The 24,954-nt window shown below is 43.2% G+C and overlaps 1 long non-coding RNA gene across 1 annotated transcript; it reads right to left on the bottom strand.

The window, feature by feature from the left end:
- Positions 1 to 91: 91 nt before the first annotated feature.
- LOC139828833 (uncharacterized) lies at positions 92 to 12,469 on the bottom strand. The gene is made up of 2 exons (XR_011740832.1): positions 11,739 to 12,469; positions 92 to 2,103 (listed from the first exon to the last, which is right to left on the bottom strand). It is a non-coding gene; the product is annotated as an uncharacterized lncRNA (long non-coding RNA).
- Between the last annotated feature and the right edge of the window lie 12,485 nt (positions 12,470 to 24,954).

Raw genomic sequence — 24,954 nt, 5'->3', positions numbered from 1 at the left:
CCTTCTGTCTATAAGGCACTAGGTCGTCTTTCACATTACCTGTGGAATTGGTCAGAGCACCTTAAAAAAAACTTCCAGCTTCTGAGCATGCATATTCACTGCTTATTTATTTATTTTGTAATAAAATAGTACTGTTTGCTCTCACATAGACTAGTGTGTACGATCCATAAATATGTTTGTAAAATATATCCGTAGCATGTAACAGAATCCTTCAAAATGTTCTGTGCAAATTCATATTTCATAAAGAACATTTACATCCTTCTTCTTGACATTTTTAAATAGAACATTTTTTGCCTACAGAAGTAAGTTTACAGCATCATCACAGTATTATAGCTTGTTTAAAAATACATACAGCATTCATGGTAATTGCAAGCAAGCTGTATACTTGAGCAGGGGTTTTGGTTGTAATTGTACATGTTTTCTACTTTTTAAAACAGGTACATATATTACATCCATCACTCTGTTAGAAAATATTACTTATATGCTACTCACAAGAGATCTGTCACTTTTCTGTGATTATAATGTTACAGGCTATGAAAATAGAAACACACCATTGTATGGTTGGTTTAAAAATAACTACAAACCTGGTTTAAAAAGCATCTTAGGCTTGCTCTTTCCTTGGTAAGTTAGGTTCCACTGACACTGGAAGTCCTTAATCCACGTGTGGTTGGAATGCCACTAGCACCTCTCAGCACTGAACCTTACGGGAAAGAAATGTGACTTTGTACCTGCTACACAACTTCGGGGTTTGGTTCCCCCATGCTTTCTGCGTGGAACTTTGGCCAAAGATGTGAAGAGTTCTCCAGCTACCGGCTGTCAGGGCCAGGCGGCTACTGCTGAGGATCCAGGGATCCCATTTACTTAATACTCTGGATTTCAAAATCCTAAGGCAGATGATTAGATCAGTGCAAGACAACACAACTCCACTTATTTTTAAAAATTAATTTTATTTTTCCCCAGCTGTGTTGGTTTGCATTAACCAAAATCTGCCCCTTTGTCGATGTTAGCCAAAGTCTGACCTTTTGCTTTCCACAGGCCAGTGGGTTTTTGAAAGGGCGCGAGCAGCAAATTGACTGGTTTGGTTATACAACAGAGATTAAAAATACATGATTGCATTGGTTTTACTCTGCACAAAGGAGACTAAATATATAAATGTATATATATATATATATATATATATATATTTATAGTAAAGCTGTAGGAAATCTCCAAACTGCTAACAACTCTTATAAATAAGATAAAACAAGGATATATTTGCTTGGAAATTTCATAGTTGCTGTTCTTTTATTATTTTCAGGTAATGCGAGAGTATTTTGTGATGGACCCTTTTTTATGAAACTAGTCCAGGCGTGCTTTGACAAATGCTCTTTTCGTGGTCTTTCTGATACTCCTCTTGTGCTCTTTGCAGTTTTTTACCTCTCAGTTTCCACTTATGAAAACAGTAGGTTACTAGAGATGTCGTTACCAAAGAGAAAATAATGATCAGCACTATAATCAGTGCAATAGTGGATGAGAGGGACCCCTCTAACTGCTTAGTTTCAGTGTCTCTTGTTGTGTTCAGTTCAGCAAAGTTTTCATAGTCTGTTGAGGTCAAAAGTGCAGATGCAGGAGCTTCTTTGAACTTGGGCCTCATTGGGATTCAGTGGTTGTTCTCACGCGGTTAAAATTTCTGAAGAAGCCAGGACTACGAGTCCCTCGTCACCCGTATCATTCGTAAAACTGTTTTCTCCTCAGGTTCTCCAAGCATAGATGGGGCTCAGCAACTTGGTTTATTTATGAAGCCAGGGAGCGTAGGAATAACTGCACGTGGCACGAAGTCTACAGTACAGATCATCTATATCCGCAGTTGTGTAAGTCAGAAACGCGTGTGCACCGTTGTCTTCTTTCTCAAGGGGTATTTCTAACATTATAGGCATTAGCAAAATCGGCTACAAACCAGGAGCTCTCATGTTAACGAAAGGTTTTGCTTTTCCCCTCTTCTTTAATATTTTCTCTCAGACTTAGCTTGTCTGGAGAGGATTGTGATTTGTGGTTTTTTGTCCTCGTTCTACTGGAGTTTAGATGTCCTCACTGATTGCAAGTCTGGAATCTTGGAAAAATGACCTGGGTGAAAAATGATACAGGATTACTTAAGAGGTGAGTTCCTCTAAAGGTAGTGAGCTGTAATCTAGAATTTAAAAACCTTACTCTTTAATTCGGATAGAATTTCAAATACATTTAAGTCGTTTGGCTTTGATACGTGCTGTGTGTGACAAATCCTATAGAATTTCCTAATCTGAGCAGTTCTGAAGTTAAGAGCTGGACTGCCCTCCCCTCTTCCAAATCTCAGGGTTAAATCTGCTGAGGAACAAGGCTGGTCTGCTCCCACTGGTTTCTGCTTCCAAGTAGGACTTGGCCACAGGATGTTTTACTTTGAGGAGCTGTAAGTGCTTTCAGAGCTATTTATTTCAAATAACAGATTGCTCCAACCCCTCTCCACCCTACTCCCAAATGCTTTGAGGCCAAAATTAGGTTTCAGAGATCTTGCAGCACAACTGTTTGTTCAGAAGTGTTCAGTTCGATGGGATGCAGTTGTAATTCATCCTCTTTAGAGAAATCTGTGGTTCATCCCACTCAGGCTAGCAGAGAACTGAGGGTCTCTGTTACTAATGAACAGCACGTTCTTATTTGTAATAAAGACTGTTTACTATAGATTAGCATTCTGTTTATGTTAAAAGATGTAAATGAGCAGTTCTTGCCAGTTTGGAACAATATGTTCACATAATCAAAGATGTTGATTTATTTTTTGTTTTCAAGTTTAAAAGCCAGATTTTACTGTATTTTAGGACCGAAAAAACAGTGTTTGTAAAGCTGATTGAAAGTTCATTTTGCATAAGGGAACCAGTGTGCCATCTTACATCTTTGATGAATGTCTACATGTTGCACTACTGGCAAGCCATATATCAGGAGGTTATGACAACAAAATATTTTAGTGCTACTTGACCACGTATTCAACATCTTTCTCAGGTTGCCTTAGGAAAGAAATTGCAATAAAAGAATGTAAGAGACTGAGGGATGTCTTCCTGATTTATGGACTAGCTAAGTGTCCACCACCCACATGAAAGTCCAGGAGGGAAGAATGTCTCAGCACTAATGAAAATCAGATTTTTGCCATACTTGCCTGAACCTGTATCTCATCTCATCTGTATCCACAACTATCAGATTCCTATGGGGAAGATATAAAATCATTAGGCATCTGGTACTGTTCCCAGAAGGTGAGTGGATGTTACTTGTAACTCCATTTCACCATCGGGTCAGGTATGTGTATTTTCAAAAGCAAACCAGGAATGCTTTTAAAATCTTAAGCCTGCAAACTACTGCTTGTGCTTCAGCCATAATTTGGGAGAAAGGAGACTGCTCTTATGGACAAATCCCTGCTCTTCACAACAGTGTCTGAGGATTCTGCTGGTGCCTCTGCTGCAGACTCTTGAGTGACTATGGCCAAACCATTCAGTGTCTGTGGGTAGTACAGCAATGCTGCCACTGATTTCTAGCCTGCTTTGCTTTTACACTTCTTAAGGGCAAAGTATGCTTCTTGCTCTTGCTTGTGGATGAATTGGTGAACCAGGTTGGCAGGCAAAGGGTGCAGGGTGATGTGCATGAGAGAAACCTCAAAAATTGCAAACCGTGGCTGAAGGAGGCCCACCTCGGTGTCTGCACAGCAATAAGCAAGTGCCAAGAAGATGGCTTAACAGGAGAAGCTCTTGCTTTTTCCTGGGGATATCGATGTGAAGTGCCTGTATGCTGATGCACACAGTGTGGAGCAGAAACAAGAGGAGGAATGAGAAGACTTCATGGAGTTGCAAGGTCGTAATCACAGACATGGCTCACACAACTGAGGCACTGCTATGGAAGCTCGGAAGAACAGATCTTGGCTTTTTCAGGAGCCTGCTTGGAAGACTCTTATGTAAGACACTCTTGGAGAGAAGAGGGCTCCAGGAGATCTGGTTGCTTGCCAAGGATCACCTCCGAACTCAGAAATGGTTCATCCCAATATGCAGGAAATCAAGTGATGGTGGCAGAAGGTGTGTGTGGCTGAACAAGGAGCTCCTGCCAAAACTCCAACATAAAAAGGAAGCACGCGGGAGATAGATGCAGGGACGGGTGATCCAGGAGGAATAGAGCAACACTGAGCATGCAGGGATGGGGTTAGGAAAGCCAAAGCGCCTTGGGAGGTGAGTCTTGCAAAGAACATAAATGCAACAGGAGGGGCTTCTATAGGTGTATCTGCAGCAAAAGAAAGGCTGGGGCAGATGTGGACCTGAATGGGGCAGGGGATGGGATGACCAAGGACGTGGAAAAAACCAAAACTGGTCAGATTTGTCCTGAGCAATCTCAGCCCCCTGAGACCAGTGGAGAAGTGTGGCACAGAAAGGACTTACCCTTGATATGAGAATATCGAGTTAGGGAATACTTAAAAACCTACTCGATGTTGACAAACCCATGAGAGCTGAAGTGCTGAGGAAAATGAACGGTGTCATTGCAAGGATGTTCTCAGTAAGTTTTTAAAGGTCTTGGTGACCTGTGGGGCTTTCAGAGGACTAGAAGTGAATTTCATTAATATCTTCAAGAAGGACAAGGAGGAGGCTCTGGGGAAGTACAGCCTGGTCATCCCCACTTCTGTCCCTTGGGAAGGTGACATAACAAATCTTCTTGGAAACCATTTCCAAACACATTAAGGACAAGAAGGCAATTGGGTGTAGTCAGCATGGATATGGGAGGGGGAAAAAAACCTTGACCAAGCTGATAGCCCACTGTGATGAAATGATTAGCCCAGTGGCTGAAGGAGAGCAGTGAGTGTTGTTTATCGTTGCTTCGGAGAGGTTTTTGACACTGTCTCCAAGACCATTGAATAGACAAACTGATGAAATATGGACTGGATAAATGGAGAGTGGATTTAAAACTGGCTGAGCTGCTGGTCTCAAAAGGTTGAGATCAGCAGCACAGAGTCCACCTGGAGGTGAGTCAATAGTGGTGTACCTTAAGGGTTGAAACTGGGGTCAGCGCTGCTCAATGTCATCACTGATGGCTTGAATGATGAGATAGAGTGTCCACCCAGCAGGTTTGCAGATGATGCAACACTAGGAGAATTGGCTGATAAACCGGCTAGTTGTGCTACCATTCAGAGGGCTCTCAACAGGTTGGAGGAGTGGACAGAGAACATCATCATGAGCTTCAACGAGGAGAAATGCAAAGACCTGTGCCTGGAGAGGAACAACCTCATGTAGAAGTACATGCTGGAGGCCAACTGGTTGGAAAGCAGCTTTACAGAAAAGGACCTGGAGGTCCTGGTGGACAACAAGCTGAACATGAGCCAGCATTGTGCTGCTGGTGTAAACTCCTGTGACATCCTTGTCTGCATTAGCATTGTCAGCAAGTTGAGGGAAGTGATTGTTCACCTCTGCTCAGTGCTGATGAGACTGCAGCAGTAGTAGAGGTTAGTGTGTTGGCATCGGCTTGTGCTGAAATGTGCTACTGAGACTTCAGCTGTTGAGGAGGATTTGGGCCCCTAGTGCTCTGCTTAAATTTCAAGAAGACTGTTCATGTAATCATTGGATTAAGCAGACAACACACAAAGCACACATTTCAAGTTGAGTCAGGTTCCATCTGCTGATTTTTCAATGTCAACACTTTCTCATGAGGAAACTTTCCATTAAAAAAATCCCAGAACATTCTTCATTGTCCATGCTCCAATTTAGTTCAAACAGTAGAGAATAAATTATTACGTTGGTTGTTTCTGTGTGAGTCATAAGTCTTCAGTGTATTTTGAGCATTATGAACATGCGAACTAAGTATCTCAGGACTGCTCACATTTAATTCCCATTAGCATTGAATGAAATATATTAAAAAGGTTCAGGTATTTATAAAAATAATTTGAGTGATATTTTGATCCATGTCCTCACCTAGAGATGGACTTTGCTACCATGGCTCATGTTTTCATATCTTTGTGGTTTAGCAAGTTCATGTTTAAAGTAAAGTACAACTCAATATGAATGGGGAGGCCAAAAATCTGCTCCTTTTTTTTGTAATATTGTTGGGACAGGCATTATCTTTCATTTTTCGAGCTCAACCTCTGTGCCTCTGAGTACCCCAACAAAGTAGATACAGATATATTTTTTTGAGGTTTTATGTAGCTTTTGAGGGTGGAAAGTAAGAGCAGGTTGGATGTAATTTATGAGAGGAAAAAAGGAAACTACAGTAACAAAAATCAGTGTCTTATATGTTAATTCAGGTTATTGGCATCTGTCAAATACTGAATTACTGCAGAGAGTTAAGAATGTTGGTCAACAGCTTTTTTGTTTCATTGAGATTGCCTTTTTTATAAAGACAAAACTTGGCTCTGTTTGCTGGTGCATTGGTCATAATGATATTAGCAGTGTTATATTAAAAAGAGTAATGATGATTTGCATTGAATCCTTTAAAAAAAAAAAGTCAATTGGAAGACTAGACTTCTATGAAGTTTTAGTTGGCTGTGGGTTGGTTTTGGTTTTTAATCATTAGGATAACTCTGTTTTCTGTGTTTTGGTTAAAGAAAGGACCGAGTTTGAATGTGTGAAATCTTCAGCTTCATCAGAAGGATGAAGGCCAGAAATTATACGTGAGTTATTGCAGTTTTGTTGTTTTAATAGGGAGCTGGTTGTACATGCTTGACCTTTAGGCCAACTCAAACTTCCTTGCTTTGCCTTCCTGATTATATTGGTCTGACTCAGAATGGTTGATAAGGACATGTAAACCAGCAACCAGTGAGAAATATGTATCAGACTGTTCTCAAATGAACACACAAACATCTTTTGAAGGAAAAGAAAACTCACCTGAAAATATAAATCTGCTCTTTGTGAATTAACATAAAAAAAGCTCTTTGATTTCAATAGTAGGAGTATCTTTGGTTTCTGCCTTTGTGAGCTGCTTTTGTGTGCTCATCCATACATATGCTGTGCATTTTCAGATGTTGAGTTACTTCTAGTGTTTATATCATCTTAAATACGTATTGGCTTTTTAATATAGTTTCAAGCTTGCTGTCTGCCTTCAGCTTGCTTGCGTATTTCCCTGCTGCCTTTCAAATTCTCTTCCATTTTTATTATATTACAGAAATGTAATGTGCCTCCTTTCTCTAAATCTGCGTATTTTGGATATAAAAACATTTGTGTTAAATGCATCCATCACGTTGTAAACCTGATATGTAAGTGGTCCTTTTCTCCTTTCCCAGAGCTAGTATAGCAAGACATCTACTAATACACTTGTGTGCAAAATTGCAGCTGAAAGCCAGGGTGGGAGTGAGTAAATGAAACTGAGGACAAGGAGGGAGGGAAAGGAGGAAGGGATGGGGGAAGGAGGAGGAGGCAGGAAAGGTTTAAAAAAGCAGGTAGTGAGATGTTTTAGCCTTGCTATGTATTTTTCACTGCATCTTCTGTAACCTCATGTGTAAGAACAAAGGGCCAGGTTTTATGAGTGTTTTAAGTATGTGCATGAGACCACCCTTGCCATTTTCAAACCCCGTGTATGCACTAGTACGGATCTGTCTCTAGATACTTAAAATACTTTTGGAAACCTTAAGGTTTCAAGTCTGCGAAGAACAGATCAGCTTCCAGCTGAGAGCCACTCAGCTTTCATACTTCCCGGTAGGTTTTGTGTACTTTGAGGGAATGGGCTTAAATAATAAATATGGAGTTGTTACAGGACACTTGAGGTATGTTTGTAGTGTCACTGGGTTTGTAGGTGTTAAACACTGTAGATTTAGCTGAGAGGTCGTAAAATCAAACCACCTCTTTATGGCTTTGTCTTCCATAATATTAATCTTGGAACAAAATAGAAAAAAATTATCTGGATCAGATTCTTACACGTGGTTATCTTTAGAAACTTAATCTGCATAAAACCTGTGTGATTATGTCCAGCGATATAACTGGCAACTTAGATAAAGATCTAAGCAAGTCAATTAAGTGTATAAAATTCTAGCCCTAGTCTCTTGGAATGCTTTACGCTGTTTTTATCCTAGTGAGCAAGAAAACTCTGCTTTTAGCAGTTGTTGAACCTGTTCTGTCTTAGTTATACCTGACTTTTTCTCCCTTATGCATGAAGAAAAAAAACCTGCAAGTTTTGGAAGCATTTGTAATAACTCATTCTAGCATTGGTCACATCCATGAGCCAACAGAAAGTTCAATCTTGTTCCTAATAAAGGACCAATATCTACTGGGATTCCTATTCTCCTTAGAGCTGCAACAGGCTTGGGTAAGTTTGAGGGACTGTCTGTGTATGACAAAAGCAGATGATTTTAGGGCAGAACCTGATGCCATCTTACCTCTGCATGGAAAGATGCTGAGCAGAAGAGCTTCCCTGGGTTGGGGTGGAAGCTGCCGGCTGTGTGGCCACTCAGGACATCTGCTTTTGTTCCAGAACAACTGCCGTGGGCAGGTGTCTGTGCTTAGCGCAGACCATAAATTGGAACCTGCAATTTTCCTGGGCATTTGGTTTACAGAGAACCCATATGGAGCTAATTCTGCTTTTTAAGGTTATAATTAAAATGAAGTGGTCCCTGAAGCCAGAGCAATTGAAGCAGCAGACCTGTTGTGTTGTAGATGTAGACTCTCTGAAATGGATATTCATCCCACTGATTTTATTGGTGACTTCTCATGATAGTATAACTTGTTAATTTAGTGTAACAGCAGCTTTTTAGGTGCGATTACGTCCTCCTCGCACCTGCATGTTTTGACAAATCCTATCTTTTGTCTGTACAAGGTCTAAATCCTCACAGAAGTTGCTGGTGCCTGTTGCAGCAACCAGCTGCGCATAAGTCATATTATAGACTGAATGCTTGACGAATTCCCTCCTTAAACCAGTGTCACTAAAATGTACCTGTGATACGTATTTTAGCCTTGTCTGTGCAGTGGTGTGAGGAAAGTTGATCGTCCTGATCAGTGAAATCCTTGCGTAATGTTTTTAGGTTCGCTTTGTATATTAAGTGCTGCCCACAGCTGTGCTGGCTGAGGCTTGGATGGGCTGTAATAGAACATGTTAGGAGGAAACAGCAAGTCTTAGCCCTTCCACACGCTTATATTTGGGGAAGGGTTTGGGTTTTTTCCTCTTTTGAACTCGGTAAACAGTGCTGTATTGAAGTGCTTTTCTCTAAACAGTGGAACAAATCCGTTCGTCATGTCCACTTCAAAAGAGACTTCAATACATCTAAAAAACTATGTTGAGATTGATTTTCTCGAAACAGCACAAGAAATTCCTCTTTTTGGAGAGTGGATTTCCTTGATAAGTCATTCTTTGTTTTTCCTACTTACATCATCAGCTCAAAAATGTACCCTATAAAATGCCGATTTTTGTATCCCTTTAAAATTGTCTTTCCTGGTTAACTTTTGACTAATTTGGTTCATATTTATTTCTCTTGCACAACATTCTATCCTGTTCTTCCCACACGTGATTCAAAATTAGGGGTAATGACATTCTGTGATTACAGAGGTAGCCTGGAATTTTTTTCAGTAGTCTATATTTTAAATGGTATTCTGTAAAAACACAAATCCTGGAGTGATAAGCATCAGTGTAGACTAGGGAATGGTTACACTTGCTCAGTGAATTCTTTTTTCCATTTGCCTGTTTCTCGGTGGAGTTTGTCCTAATGCCCTGTATTACATGGATTTTGGACTCAGAACAAGTACTTACCAGCCCAGATACGAGTGGATGTTTAATTGTTCCCTTTGGTTATACAGCATAAACTGAAAGCTGTTTAGATCTGAATTCAAATGAACAAAACCAAAACCTAAGCAGCTTCATAAAATAAGATCTTAAGACAATCAGTAGCCTTTTCATTAAATTCTCATATTCTGGAGGATTCTGATTCTGGGCTCGCTGCTTGTAAAAGGGAGATGAGCAAATGACATCTGCTTTTGTATCCCCCTCTTCTAATCTCTCATCTCCTTCTTTTCCCTTCCCTACTGCTAGCAAGGGATGTAATTACGGATGGGACGCTTTGCAGCCTTTCTCTTGGGTCTAAAATCTGCCAAGATTTAAACTCCTGCAGGAATAACATAGGTTTTTTTTAAATGTGCAAAAGAGTTTTTGAACATTCAAGTATTCATCCAACTAATTTAAAAAGAAAACTCTTTCCAGCCAGCGTGCCTGTTCTTGATTAACAGTTACAGCGCAGGACTACAACGTATTCAATACTCAAGGAGTCTCACCTTTAAAATTGTACAAGAAAAATAAAAAGATAAAGGGTGGGAGGGAGCAGGGGGCCGAGAGGGGGCGTGATGAATGTCATTTTAGATTCAGCTACTTTGTGTCTGTACATTTCTGGAAGAAGAACACATTTTTTGTTCCCCCGCAGCATGGGCTGGGGACACTCTCTGTAACTGGAGAGTTGTAGGTAAGTACCAAGCGCCCTTCCTTCCTCCTCTCCCAGTCTTAAAGCCCAGGGAACTTGTCTCTGGGGTGGCTGGAACTGGTGTTGGGTAAGTGGATCCCAGCATGGAAGCTAAAGCAGGAGGTCGTGGTGAAGGGAATAGGGACTTTGTTTAAGCATTCAGTGCTTACTCATGAGCATGGGTTTTTCTTCTAGATCCAAGTCACATTCCAAATGGGAAAAGTTACGTGAAATGCATTTGAGATCAGTTAATCTGGGGTTCCATGGGAGGTGCCTGTGTGCTGCTTTAGCCGGGGGTGGGAGGGGATGAGGGACATGTCACCTTCCCCCCGTTGTGGGCTGAGGGGTTCAGCCTTCATGCACAGGTAGCGAGACACACTGAGCAGGTGTGTGTACAGAGGGGCAGGGATGGGGGTGCTGCTTCTGTGGGTGAGCAATGGGGACAAGTAACAGGGATAACTGAGGGGGGGAGGCTTAGCATGGGCATGTGGATGGGAAAGGGTGAGGGGTCCCTGGGGCTCCAGTGGAGACGGAGAGGAAGATGGACATGGTGTGAGAGGAGGAGGGGGTGTTCATAGGGGTGTTTGTTGCCTCTTTGTGCTGTGAGGGAGGATGTTATATAGTCTTTGTGAAGGGTGTGTGTGGAAAGCTGCTGGTACTGGGGGAAGGAGGGTCATACCTCTGCTAGAGCTGGACAGCCCTGCTGGGGACACGAGTGTCCCTCGGCCGGGCTGGGGGAAGCAGAGTGAGCAGCACAGGCCTGGGTGCTGCTCTGCTGCAGGCTCAACCACCCTGTGTGCCGGTGTGTGCCGGTACCGCGCTGCCCGGTGCTGTGCCATGCCATCCCGTGTGCCAGTATGTGCCATCCTGTGTGCTGGTAGCACACTGCCCAGTGCTGTACCACCCATGCCAGCTCGCCACGCTGGGTATGGCGATGCTGTGCCATGCCAGCCTCACACGCTGGGTGCCAGCCGTGCCATGCCAGCCCCTCACGCCGGGTACCGCACCGGACCGTGCCCCGGCGGGGAGGCTGCGGAGGGCTGGAGCAGGTGCCCAGCCAGCCAAACAGCAGATCTGCAGCAAGCGCTTGCCGACGCTTGGGCTTTTTGCTGCTGCGCTCTGCACTCCACGCCAGGAAAATGAGCTTTGTTGGGAAATCAGCTCATTAGGTAGATCCCCTTTGAAAGGACCGTACATACCCTTCACATAATGGGGAAGGAAAGGAGGCTTTTGACTGTGTCCATTTAAATAAAAAGTTGTGACCGCTGCACCCTCCCTCTACTTTCTAATGAGGCTCTGGTTCCGCACAAAGGATTTATCGTAGCCATGCAGTACTCACCTTCTCCAGCCACATCTTCCCCGGCTCGCTGGGCTACTTTCAGAAGGGGGGAGAGCGCTGAGGGCTGGCGAGGCTGGGAGCCCCTGCCAAAGCCTGACCGTGGAGGTAGCCAGAGAGCTTGCAAACTGGCCCGTCTTGTCCCTCCTTGGTCTTTAAAACCGAGCGGCGGATCGTGCTGAACCGGCGCCTTCTTTGTGCTGCAGCTGCGGGGAGGGTGGAATAGCTCCGCACACCCACTGCCTCAGCAGCGCTCGCTGATCCCAGCCAAATTTTTCAACTTTATTTAGGGGGAAGAATAGATCACATGGGGAGCTTCACCAAACTGGGAGGAGCGTGTTAGTGCAGAATCAGGTCACTAACATAAAAACCCAGGAGTTAGTCACCGCCACAAAGATTGATAGTGTTAGCATAATCCAGGCATAAAAAGCAGGCTGAGACAAAGACGAGAGATGCTTCTGTTTTCCTCCCTTATCTGTCTCATTAAGCAGGGTAATTTTGTGCTCCTTTTATCGGGTGAGTTTTCCTAATTGAATAAGAAATATAATAGAATGTAAAAGAAATATTTTCAGCTTCCAGGTGCTCTTGAGCATATTCTTCTTGGGTGTCAATCTGGCATTTCTGAAATGCCTCCTGTCGTGTTCTATCGATCCAGTCCCAGAGGAATAGATGCTACAGACCTGTTCCAAAACATTACATATGCCCACATGCAATAGTCTAGGTTGAATAATTGTCTCTGACTCCAATCTTTAATTTGCATCTGGTGCTCAGACAAAGGCTGATCCCTTCTTGTCCCGCTGGCTGAGAAATCTTTGCGGAATTAAGTTTCTACAGTGCCTTTTTCTAATCTCTTTCATTCATTAATAGATGGCAAAGCTGCCAACAGTAGCAAGATAATGTCAAACTGTCCCCGAGTGCCGAAGAGCTGATCGCTGCCAGGACCGTAGCGTGATTCCGATGACTTTTAATATCTTTGTTTATTTTATCAACTGCACGTTCCAAACCCGTGATGGATTTAGGTTATTTAGAGGCCAAAACTCAAGTATAGATGCCTAAATATGGGAGCCTAAATAATATATATCTTGTGAAGAAGTGGGCCTGACTTTTTTAGGTGCTAAGCAACTGTTCTTCTGCATTTCCATCTGCTTTTAAGTCACATCCCACCCTCTGCCACCTTCCTCATGTCCACACTTTTTAAAAGAAATTATCATTGGAAAGTAGGCTGTTTTATTCCTTTGCTTACAGAAGCATCCTGCCCAAAAGCTCACGCTCCGTTCTAGGAACATGATACCAGATGAAGGGGAAATCAGGAACCAAATGGATTGCTGCAACAGAGCCAAGAGGCCTGATGTGTCCGGTTAGCATAAAGCTGCAGGAAAGCCTGGCTGCTGTGCACCCAAAAATGGCTCAAACAGTTAATGAATAAGTTGCACCTACCTAGGGAATAGCTATCCTTCCTGCAGTTTGCAGAGAGATTAACCAACTTTGGCAGTGAAAGGTTTAAACAGTCAAAACGATGATTGCAACTTCTTAATGAAGTGCCTCTGGCTTTGAGATGGTATCAATCAGGATATCACGTCAGGAGAAACAACATTCATGGCAAGAGAGAAGAATTGTGGTTGCAGTTGGTTCTTTTTATAGGGCAAATCAATGGAGCGGAGAAAAAGCGCGTCACATCTTTACTACAATACAGACATGCTGGAAACACAGCGAGAAGCTGTGCTTTAGACTTGAAATGGTGTATTTGGCTTGAAGAGAACCTGCGTTTTATTACCTGGAGACTGACATTGATGTCTAGCTTCCATTTCAGGTGTGCAGAGGCTTGATTTTCAACAGAGACGCCGTCTCTTCTGTATGTATAGTTTGAGATATTTTCTTTGGTTTTCTTTTTTAATAATTCCTCTGTATTGCCAGCTAGCAATGGAAGATAACAAGCCTGACAAAGTCTTGTGCAGGTCTGGTTAGCCCTTATTTATGTTCTTTTTTTCTTATTGACTGAAATTTTCTGTCTTATGCATATCATAAAACTTCATTTTCCATGTCTTTTTATACACAGCTTCTTATTGAAGTGTCTTATGTCAGCTGAAAAAGCTATATATAATGTGTGTGTATACATACATATTTATATGCATACATATACATAGGCCTGGTAATACGGATTTCTACCAGTTTATATTAGTGCAAGGGTAGTTTCTGCCATCTTTACATTTAACTCTCTCCAACACTTTGCCTATGAATTCATAAGTAAGCCAATAAGGATTGCCTGGAAATGGTTTAATGTATTTTTGAGTTACATTGACTTTTTTCCCCAAATATTTGTTCTTAATCCAGTATGACTAATACACTGAGATTTTTCACGCTCTCAAATTTGCCACTTCCTGAATCTTCTGTATTTCAAGGCCTGTAGCTGATCAGAAGCTCCATCAGTGTGAAGATTGTGCCTTTGTCAGAACACTCACCCACTACAGCAACAGTATTTGTCGGTGTAGCCCTATCTCCTCCAGAAAATCACCGCTTCAATAAATACTCAATATCGTGGTTAAGCCCACAGATCCAAATCAGCCATGACACCCAAACACCCAAGTCCCATTGATTTCAATAGGATTTAGACCAGAGCATCTTTGTGTTTGTGATCTCTTGGCAATGAAAGCTATTTGAAGTTCGTGGGAGCCATTAGGAAGACCACAGTACGTTCTGACAGTAATTGAAGACATAGAAGAAAAATGAACATTTGTAGCTCCTTGAGAAGTTCTTCAAGCTTTGAAAAATGGCCCGAAGCTTCTCTCCCAGTCTGCAGTGAAATGTTCCTTATTTATCATCGCCAAAATCTCCAATGGCCCAGTCAGATTGTTGACATTTCCATTGCTGCTTCTATTTCCAATGTTGTAATTAGTGATTTTTCGGGTTTCCCGATTGTCCTTTCTCTAAGAAATTTAAGCTGCAAACAGTGATATATTAAAGCACGCTGGGTGGCACTGGGATGAAGGTACACGATACAAGGTGATTACGCCCAAGGTAATTTTTTATAGCTTTTACATTCAATGCCTATATTGTTGTTAAGGTGGTATATTCTTATTATGTAGAGATTGAAACAGGTCAGTTAGGTGTAATGGGTCACCGTTTCACCTTGGTGCGGTGAGAAAGGAATATGGCTTTCCTTATTTAGAACCGAGCAAGCATATATACTAAAAGCAAAGTTTCTCATCAAAGCGAGGCCATCAAATTCCTCTTCATTGGATAAAGTTATAACTATTGACTGCGAGGGAAGAACAGAATTTATAGCCAAACATAATAGAATGAAATCGCATTATGCAGAAAGTTTCAGTGCTTTTGTGGTGTTGCTCTTGAATCCTTACCAGAAGGTTTGATTTTATTAGGAGAGATAAAATTTACTTAAAAAAAGAATCAGTTAGCAGTCTATTCCTGGATGAGTACATAATGTAAGAATGGCTTACCCTAGTACTGCTGCAACATCTATCAGTACCGCTCATTTTAATTGAATGCAGCCTGATCATAAAACCTGGAATGAGCTTTGAGATTTCAGAGGCATCGTTGGTGGGAATTATCACACTGTTCCACTGGTGTTGCTTGTGGGTATCTGTGAAATGGCGCCTGTCAAAGACAGTCCCTGAATTCTTTATTCCAGAAAGAAGGCACCAAGAGGGGCTGTGGTAGGACTGTGGAAAATACATAAAACTGAGGAAGTCAGTCAGAAATTCCTAAATAACCTCTACCATTTTTTTTTGAGAGTGAAATTGGAAGGCATTCCAGATAATATTAATGGAGGGAAATGCTTCTGTACGCAGCACATTATTCTCCTGTAGAACTCATTGCTGTGAGTATGTTGAAAGCCTTGAAGGGTTTCAGTGAAGGTGTCAGTGTTCATGTGGGAACGCAAACATCCGCAGTTATAGGCAGCAGGTTTTTATGGTGGCCTCTGGTTGTAAGACACACATGTAAAGGGGAAATTCCCTTTTGGGTAGATTTCTTGTATTTATTTTTCTCTGCAAGTGTAAAAGCATTTTGAAAAGCATCTGGGACTGACCAGCATCAGAAAACTGGGCTGCATAAACAAGGTGATTGATCTTGTATAGCAACTTTTCTTTTCCTACCATGAAGCAGTTCTGCTTTTGTGTCTACTTGGTGAGGAATAAATTCTTGTTCAGCACCAGTGATTATAAATCTAGATTTTTCCACTGAGGTCAACTCCTTCTGTGTATATCTACATAAATTTCTAGTCCAAGTGCTGGTGGCTAGAGAGTCAATGTATTTCTTTTACCAGATCAAAAATCTCCTCAAAACAGCTTGAATCAAACAGTGAACATTCTGGAAACGTGAAATACATTATGAGCATTCTAATGCATGTAGGATAAGGACATCTTGTTTTACGCTGCTGTATTGCAAAGGTCAGAACTGTTAGAGAAGCTGACATGTTCTTTGAAACGACCGTGAGTAATCCCAGAATAGATCTCTGCCAGCACCAACCTTGTCATTTTGTGGACTTTCTTTTGTTGCCTCTCTTGCCTCATGTAGAGTGCCGGTTAAATTTAAACACCAATCGTGTCTCTGGGCAGTATCTCCCATTCATGCAATAGATACATATTCTTGTAAGGGTAATGGAAATAGAGCAGCTTTCAGAGCAGAAGAAAGCCCCGTTCAACAGTTGGCAGACCTCAGGTTAGCAGTTTGTCGTTTTCTTTCCGTAGGGAAGCTGCAGCAGCTCCTCTCTTGCTGGGAGGGGCAGTGGGTGCAAACTGGAACACAGGAGGTTCCACTTAAATTTGAGAAGAAACTTGTTCCTGGTGAGGGTGTCAGAGCCTGGCCCAGGCTGCCCAGGGGGGTTGTGGAGTCTCCTTCTCTGCAGACATTCAAACCCGTCTGGACACCTTCCTGTGGAACCTCAGCTGGGTGTTCCTGCTCCATGGGGGGATTGCACTGGATGAGCTTTCCAGGTCCCTTCCAACCCCTGACACTCTGGGATTCTGTGATCATATTGGGACACAGAACGGTGTTAACATTTTGGCTTATTTTAGACAGGAGAAGCTCGTTAAATCACAGTCTCCAGTGCACAGTGCCATGTGCTGATGGGCACCAGCCTGAGAGGAGGCCAGGTTTAAGAATATGCAAAGAGGGCTGAAAACCGCTAAATTCTCTTAGGTTTCTGGAGGACAGCTGGGTGTTTGTTTCCCAGTCATTCGCAGCATTTCTTTGAAGCCTGAACTAGATGCTTCTGCCTGCAATAATCTGCAAGCCACCTTCCCAGCCCATTCTCTCTTCTTACACTTCAGGGACATCCTGCAGCCAGAAACCCCATGTTTTCCTCTTTCCTGTCTCTGCTCTTTTCCCGTGTCAGAAGATCTGTGTACTTCCTCTTCTCCCTTGACACTGATTCTCACTGTGTCAGTGTCCCTTATTCTTCTGCACCACGCCAGGGGTGTCTGTGTACCCTGCCACCTTCCTGACGTACAAACAGCAAAGCATCATCCATTTGAGCGCAAGACCTCGTATCACTTAACTGATCATCATCAGTTTGCTCTTCTGTTCCTGGGGTTTCCCCAAGCATTTTGCTTAAGCCCATTTTTTCGGTTGCAATTGTTTGGTGGCAGTTTGCCCAACATGTAATGCTATGTCAGCAGTGCATGTTTTGGGGTTTATTAGTCTTTCCCTCTTAAGGCATTAGTGCTTCTGCTCCTGAAGTGTGAACTCAAAGCTGATGAAGTGGTGAAATTTGTCATCCTTAGTGGTTTTTTTTCCCCCCTCTTTATTAAAATATACCCAATTTTGGCTAAGTTATAAATGTGGTACAGCCTATGGGCTGCTCAGGAAAGTTAATGTTAGCCTGTGAGGATAAACGTGCTAGTTTTCTACAAGTCATGGCAGAGTCTCCTTCAGAGGGTAGTTGGAGAACATGAATTTAGGAACTGAGGAATTTTTACCTCTGGGCAACATCAGCGAGCTCAGGAAACAAGGTTTTCTCTAGCAATGTGGACAGCCCTGCGCACAGCCTGCCCTCAGGCCCAAGCATCTGCAGCTTTCATCTCTGCAGACCATGCAGCGGCCTGCATCAGAAGAGGTCTTGTAGCACTGGTAACTCTGGACTTTGGCAGGCTGAGTTGTATTACTGATTACTAGGTGTATTATTAATACTTGGAAAGGCCAGGACTGATGCAGCAAGGAGACTGGGAGTGAGAGACGAGAGACACTTTGTTTGGTTAAGGACTTTGGGAAGGGTGATGAGGCTGAGGAGTCAGTACATACAGGGAAACTGGAAAAGATTTGCTTTACCAGGGAAACACTCATTTAGGGAATGTGCTTCTCCAGGGTGGGGGAGGATCTGAGAGAGAAGCAGCTGAGTCCAGTCCATAGAGGAATGACTTCAGAGACCAGAACAGGAACGTGGACACTGATCGTGTCTGGTGAGGAAAATGGGGAAAATAAAGAGTCAGATGTGAAGCTGCTGGAGCAGAGGCTGTTTGGCAGTGATGGAGGGGAAGGGACCTGAAAGGAATGGTTGAGAGGGGTTCTCCTGCCCCTCTGCTCTGCCCTGGGGAGACCACACCTGGAATATTGTGTCCAGTTGTGGCCCCTCAGTTCCAGAAGGACAGGGAACTGCTGGAGAGTCCAGCGCAGCCACCAAGATGCTGAAGGGAGTGGAGCATCTCCCGTGTGAGGAAAGGCTGAGGGAGCTGGGGCTCTGGAGCTGGAGAAGAGGAGACTGAGGGGGGACTCATTCCTGGGGATCAGTATGGAAAGGGGGAGTGTCAGGAGGATGGAGCCAGGCTCTTCTCGGTGACAGCAGTGATAGGACAAGGGTTAATGAGTTCAAACTGGAACACGAGAGGTTCCATTTAAATATGAGAAGAAGCTTGTTCCTGGTGAGGGTGGCAGAGCCTGGCCCAGGCTGCCCAGGCAGGTTGTGGAGTCTCCTTCTCTGCAGACGTTCAAACCCGCCTGGACACCTTCCTGTGGAACCTCAGCTGGGTTGTTCCTGCTCCATGGGGGGATTGCACTGGATGAGCTTTCCAGGTCCTTTCCAACCCCTGACATTCTGGGATTCTGTGAAATGGCAAAATGCTCGGAGCACGTGTGCCTCAGCAACCTGGCGTGGAACCACAGACCCCTTGCCATTCCCTTCCTCCCAACTCAAACAAGTGAAGCCCACTGACAAAGAGTCTCACCCCTTCTTGCACTGGTCCACACAAAGCATACCAGTTCAGGGATAAACTGGAGGGCTGGCAGACTATGTTCTGAAAAAGTCTTTGACTCTTCTACACAGCTTCACTGGTTGGAGAAGTTTGGAAATATATACCACACATCGATTTAAAGCACAGGAAAAAAGGAGATGGTCTCAGCAGGTTAGTTGACATACATGAGCATGTCTGACATGGATTTCGATGGAAAGAGAGTAATGAAACCCCTCATCCTGGTGATTGTAGGTGCTTTTCCCCTTCTCCCCACCGTCTTTTTGGTCTGGCACTTGAGTGGTTTGAGTCTGTGGATCTGAGTGCATTTGTACGGCTTATTCTGTTGATAACCACATCACTAGGTCTCGTTAATGCAGCTAAATGCAGCCTAGGAAAATTTGATTTAATTTTTGCGTTTACTACTGGAATTCTAATACCGAGTTGCTGCAAATGAAACCTCTTATGAAGTGTTCATTAACTAAATGTTCCTCCTTTTCTGGGTACTCATTTTGAAGCAATATCTGATCTGTAACAGCACTCTATACTTAGAGCTGCAGCTGGACCTGAGTTTTTAGATTTTAGAGCCCCACATAAGCAGTCTACAAAAAGCATGGCCTTGTCTTCTAAATTTGGTATCTGAAATTAACGTAGACTTTAACAACACAGAAACTTTCTAGTATTTTTTTCACTCATCAGCCCGGATAAAATGGAAATGTTGGGACAGTGAGTTCATCAAAAATGCATTAGTAATGTGAACCTTAGAAAAGCCATGAATAAATTAATCATGTACACTCAGAGTAGAGTTTGAGTTTGGCAAAGTGGGTTAAACTAAGCAGAGATGAAATGGTCTTGTTCTGTGATAAAGCATTCGGCTGTCTCTGAGTAAGTCCCCGTGGAGGCAAGTTGTCAGAAACGGGCTGCATGCGAAACAACAAGGAGAAAACAAATACTGAATCGCTCTTCATTAACCAAGAATCATCCACCCTCTACAGTGAACGAGGCAAAGGTCCTGCACAAAAAATCATAGGTGATCATGTAACTGATGTGGTAGCATACGCACAACACAAGAGGTTCAAATTAAGATTGTCTAGGCGATCTTAATTCTGGAATTTCTTAACTTTTGACTTAGCATTTTGATAATGTTCTTTTAACTTGGAATATTGTGTATAATATATATAAATGTTTTTAAATAAAACTGGTTTGTCTCCAAGTCGTGTCTTTTTCACACTGCCTGCTGTCACCGTTTCTGAAGGAGAAGCAGCTGGTGTGCTAAAAGAAGTTATGGACTTTGAAATCCTGCAAGGTTAGGAACTGAGTGGTTGGAGGCAGATATTTACACAAATGTCATCTTTTTTGGCCTGCTAGATTCCTCCCACTGTTTTCCCCACTGTATTTTATGGAGCAAAGTGTAAACATTTGCTTTGAGGTATTTTGTAGCTCTAGTCTAGGAGTGATCCTAAGAGTAACTCGGGGGGGTTCCATGGTTGTGGTTTCTCAGTGGCTTCTCTCTCCGGTGTTCTCACTTCATAAGTAGAAAGTTGAGGTTCTTCATATTTGCCAGCATGGGATCTGAGAGTCAAACTGAACTCTGCAGCCTCTAACGCTACAGCAGGAGAGATGCTGAGACCAGAATTGGGTTAACTGCTCTGTTCATCGCGTTTGGGCCAGAACAGGCTCCCACTCCAAGACTGGTGTAGGCTCTGCCATGCTAAATAAAAACCAAATACCAAGAACGGGTGATCATCATTAAAGTGAGCAGGTGCATATTTGACTACAGGGAACAGATCTAATAAATAGGACCTTGTGATTTTTCGCTTATTTGCTTTCGAACAAATGGCATTTTAAGGGAGTGGAGCATCTCCCGTGTGAGGAAAGGCTGAGGGAGCTGGGGCTCTGGAGCTTGGAGGAGACTGAGGGGGGACTCATTCATGGGGATCAATATGGAAAGGGGGAGTGTCAGGAGGATGGAGCCAGGCTCTTCTCGGTGACAACCAGTGACAGGACAAGGGGCAATGGGTGCAAACTGGAACACAGGAGGTTCCACTTAAATTTGAGAAGAAACTTGTTCCCGGTGAGGGTGTCAGAGCCTGGCCCAGGCTGCCCAGGGAGGTTGTGGAGTCTCCTTCTCTGCAGACATTCAAACCCGCCTGGACCCCTTCCTGTGGAAGCTCAGCTGGGTGTTCCTGCTCCATGGGGGGATTGCACTGGATGAGCTTTCCAGGTCCTTTCCAACCCCTGACATTCTGGGATTCTATGAAGGTGGTTGTAATCTTACAGTAGTTCTGTTTCATGTTTTCATAGCTACAGAGTGTAAATAAAAACTACTTAGTTTCTCTTAATCTCATAATCTTGGCACGAAGGAAAGGGCAATATGTTTAACTCCTAGAGAAAGACCATTTCATGTAATACTGTAGTAAGGGTTAAAAGTCAATGACTAGTGGTTTAGGTTTTCTTAATGAGTCTCTGGCAGCATAATACGAGTTGATCAGGAGCGGGAAGAGCCGGGAGGAATGTTTTGCCCAGTACACAGCACTGTTTGTCCAGCTAAATTTGTCTGATAAAAGGTTTATCTTCCTCTAATATAGATTTCATCTTCGATGGCAACCTCTCATGGAATCATAACCAGCTTTTAGACTGGGCAGGGTTATAGAGGTCCTCCTTCCCCTCTACTCCGCCCTGGTGAGACCCCATCTGGAATATTGTGTTCAGTTCTGGGCCCCTCAGTTCAAGAAGGACAGGGAACTGCTGGAGAGGGTCCAGCGTAGGGCAACAAAGATGATTAAGGGAGTGGAGCATCTCCCTTATGAAGAAAGGCTGAGGGAGCTGGGGCTCTTTAGTTTGGAGAAGAGGAGACTGAGGGGTGACCTTATTAATGTTTATAAATATATAAAGGGTGAGTGCCATGAGGATGGAGTCAGGCTCTTCTCAGTGGCAAACAATGATAGGACAAGGGGCAATGGGATCAAGCTGGAACACAAGAGGTTCCACTTAAATTTGAGAAAGAACTTCTTCTCAGTGAGGGTAACAGAGCACTGGAACAGGCTACCCAGGGAGGTTGTGGAGTCTCCTTCTCTGGAGACATTCAAAGCCCGCCTGGACACATTCCTGTGCGACCTCACCTAGGCGTTCCTGCTCCAGCAGGGGGATTGGACTAGATGATCTTTTGAGGTCCCTTCCAATCCCAAACATACTGTGATACTGTGATACTGTGATAGTGATACCATTGAGACAATCTCGAAGAGAACTGAGCGATCATTACACAACTTGGTCCATTCTCTGTAACAAATACTACAGACATACGCTTTTTAAGGTGTTCTTTGAGCAATGTGGGGTGTTGCTGGTGCTTTTGCCAAAGTGAATCTCTTGCCTTTGGAACTGGGATTCTGGAAGTCGACGCTTAATCTCTGCAGAAGACTCGGGGCTCAGTTCGTGCTCTGAGACAGGAGTTGGAGCTGGAGGGAGGAGAAGATATTGCTGTGTCTGGTTTCACAAGGTATGTAAAAGGAACTATCATCTATTTGTAAGTTAGCAAGAAAAGCTGCTGAATGGGAGCTGCGAGCTCCAGTTTTTGCCAGTAGCATTCCATCACAGTAGTTCTTAATATTTTCCCTGTTTTGCCTTATTTCTAGTCACAAGTGGAATTACCATTGAATTTGACCGCCACAGAATAATTATTTGCTTAGGGCTTCATATGGGACTTTAGAAACAGATTTCAAGTACCTGACCTGTTTTATCAGGTTCTGTCAGCAGTGCTGTGTTTGTACTCAGGGTCATTTAAGCCACAGCATAATCATACACCACATTTCTGTTTAAGGCAAGGGGTGCGTTTCCATCCCCCTCTTGTGTGAGTCAGCCAGCGTATTGCAAATGAGCTGACACTGATTTTGTTCTCAGTCAAAAACTCTTTGCTGTAAGAGGTGGACGTAAGGAGACTGTTCCTGTTTCTTTGCCCTATCCAGCTTCTTTTTTTCATAAAGCATAATTTTCTCTGGGCTATTGTGAGATTGGATTTGAATTGGCCAACGGCTTCAGAAGTTATTAGCAGCAGGACAGTTCTAGGCAGACACATGCAGATGATCACCTAATACAAAACCTTTGAACTGAGCCTGGGTGTTTGTGAGAGAGTGATGGGAAGAAGGCTGAATCCTTCATTCTAGTTTGGTCTCCACTCCAATTCTATGTGATGAATGAACACAGTTAAAGTAGAATTTGTAGCTGGTTGCCTTCAGGTTTGCTACTTGGTGTCTCAGGGATTGCAGCAGCAAATGTCCCGTTTTCCTTGCAGAGCAGTGCCCGTCACCCTGGGAAATGGAGCAAGCGGGATAAGTTTTTGCTCCTTTTCTGTTCTGCCTTTCTTTCCTTTCTCTCTTTTCCCTCTCCTTCGCCTCTCCTTCGCCTCTCCTTCGCCTCTCCTTCCTCTCTCCTTCCCCTCTCCTTCCCCTCTCCTTCGCCTCTCCTTCCCCTCTCCTTCGCCTCTCCTTCCCCTCTCCTTCGCCTCTCCTTCCCCTCTCCTTCCCCTCTCCTTCCCCTCCTTCTTTTTCCCCAGCAGTTGGTCTGAAACTTCTATGTTGCTGTTTAGATAAGGAGGTTTAATGGCTTTTTATTCCCAAGTGCTAGATCTACATACTTTATATCTGCCTAAGCCTTACGAGCTTGTTTGCATGCATCTCTGTTTTCACAATTGTGTTTTCTCATCTTTAGGGGGAAAGAAAAAGTAACTTCACACCTGCACTAGTGGCGTTAACTTGTGAAAAGGTTTGTTGGCTCGTCTGTGCATGTATCACTTGTTCCGTTTCACAGACACTAGCATTTCTCCCCCTTGCAGTTTTATTCTGAAAAGCTTTGTTCCTGCTGATCCACACACCAGATGCTCCTGTATTTGCTGGATGCCTGAACTTTCCACTCAAAACCTGTCGATGTCTTTTGTACAGCTATTCCGTGGAGCTAACTTGGAAGTGGTATTTGTGTCACTCTGATGCTGATGCGGTCTGATTTCTTTTTATCCTTTTAATTTTGCCGGTAGAAACTCTTAGGTAATTGCTTTTGTACTGGAAAAATAGCGGCTTTGCTAGTGTAGCTAAAGTCAGGTCTGCACAGTAGGTTTCTGATAACTGCATCATGCAAGAACAGGAAAAGACGTGTGATGCCAAAGCCCACATGTCAGCAAATCTCGTCTTTGTGTGGTGCACGTTTTCCTTAAGGAGATAGTTTTACTGTATTTGTACAATGTACAGCTTTACTGGTCCTGTTTTGAGCTCTTTGCCCCCGAGGGAGATTGTAATCCTACCCCAGCTCAGTGGTGCTGACCTTGTGAGAATTCCCTCGTGTGTGCATTTTTAAACCTGAAAAATAGATCTGTACTTCAGAGTTTTGCTGACTTTAATATTGCCAAGTTGCACAGTTCTGCTAAAGGTAGAATTAGTAGAGAAGTCAGTGCTCCTTTAGGCAAAAGGAGCCTCTGGACAGTTGGGAAATTGGGTTAAGATTACCACCAAAGGACATAATTGGCTGGTATAAGTGCCACCTGCCTGAAAGCGTGTGGGGTATAACTAATAGATAGCTGTTAATATATAGTATATTACATTATTATTAATTATTACTTCTGATTATGATAATTGCAATATATATTTATAGAATAAAATATATCTAAGACTATGGTAAAGCCTTTCCAAAGGCTTTATCTGTTACATGCCAGGAGAATGGACCTAGAGTAGACAAGTCTGGATACTTACTTTTTCAGATTATTTTTGAAATAATAAATGACACTGAGAAATCTTGTATAGAACTGCAGCGCGTTGGGATGCAGATCCAGTACTTTGCAAGGAAAGCTCCAGCAAACAAAAGTGAATGCTTTAAAAAAATGCTGTAAAGTGCCACACTTCCCAGCAGACTGTGTTTCCTACCTTCTGTTGTAGTGGTTTGAAGCTCTATTAGAAGCTTCAGCATGACAGAGCCGCTTAAGCTGGTATTTCACATGCACAGTTTATGTCTCAGCATCTGCTGAGCACCCAAAATAAATGATCTAGAAAAGCACC

Source organism: Patagioenas fasciata, chromosome 11 (assembly GCF_037038585.1).
Source record: "Patagioenas fasciata isolate bPatFas1 chromosome 11, bPatFas1.hap1, whole genome shotgun sequence".
NCBI lineage: Eukaryota > Metazoa > Chordata > Aves > Columbiformes > Columbidae > Patagioenas > Patagioenas fasciata.
Note: the sequence above shows the minus strand (reverse complement) of the source record. Positions and strands in the feature narration are given on the sequence as shown.